Source organism: Ovis aries, chromosome 2 (genome assembly GCF_016772045.2).
Source record: "Ovis aries strain OAR_USU_Benz2616 breed Rambouillet chromosome 2, ARS-UI_Ramb_v3.0, whole genome shotgun sequence".
Taxonomy (NCBI): Eukaryota; Metazoa; Chordata; class Mammalia; order Artiodactyla; family Bovidae; genus Ovis; species Ovis aries.
This window is the reverse complement of record NC_056055.1, coordinates 179336116-179337096: the sequence shown is the minus strand read 5'-3', so window position 1 is coordinate 179337096 and position 981 is coordinate 179336116. Positions and strand designations below refer to the sequence as shown.

The window sequence follows — 981 nt, the reverse complement described above, 5'->3', positions numbered from 1 at the left end:
GATACAATTATTACTCAGTAGCCAGTATGTTCTATGTTATAACCAGCAAACCTAGAGAGCATAATGAGACCAGATTCTCTCATCAAGAATATTATAGATGTTGTCTATTTTTTGACACTTTACAGGAATGATATAGCATTCATGGGTGGGTACTAGTATTAAATACATTGCATTTGGGGAACCATTTTATTCATGGGAAATGCTTTATGTGCAATACTCACTGCAACTTCATTTATAATAATGAAAAAAGTGTTTAACAACAATAGAGTGCAAGCAAATTATAGCACATTCACAAGATATAGTCACTTATTCATTCTTTCAGCCTTTCAACAAATACTTATTGTTTATCTGCCATGTGCCAGGTATCATTAGGTACTAGGGATACAACAGTGATGCACAAGAGACTTGGTTCATATTCCTATGGAATTTATATCCCAGTTGGCAAAGAGAGACATTAATCAAATAGCCACATAAACTAATGCAAAACTGCAACCCCTGTGCTCACTTCGGCAGCACATATACTAAAATTGGAATGATACAGAGTAGATTAGCATGGCCCCTGTGCAAGGATGACATGCAAATTCGTGAAGCGTTCCGTATTTTTTAGACATTTCTCCAAAGACATACAGATGGCTAACAAACACATGAAAAGATGTTCAACATCACTCGTTATTAGAGAAATGCAAATCAAAACCACAATGAGGTACCACTTCACACCAGTCAGAATGGCTGCGATCCAAAAACCTGCAAGCAGTAAATGCTGGAGAGGGTGTGGAGAAAAGGGAACCCTCCTACACTGTTGGTGGGAATGCAAACTAGTACAGCCACTATGGAGAACAGTGTGGAGATTCCTTAAAAAATTGCAAATAGAACTGCCTTATGACCCAGCAATCCCGCTGCTGGGCATACACACCGAGGAAACCAGAATTGAAAGAGACACATGTACACCAATGTTCATCACAGCACTGTTTATAACAGCCA

General features: G+C 38.5%; 1 non-coding gene across 1 annotated transcript; it reads left to right on the top strand.

Annotated features, from left to right (window-relative positions):
- Positions 1-497: 497 nt before the first annotated feature.
- LOC114113286 (U6 spliceosomal RNA) lies at positions 498-604 on the top strand. The gene has a single exon (XR_003588349.1). It is a non-coding gene; the product is annotated as a U6 spliceosomal RNA (small nuclear RNA).
- Positions 605-981: the final 377 nt, after the last annotated feature.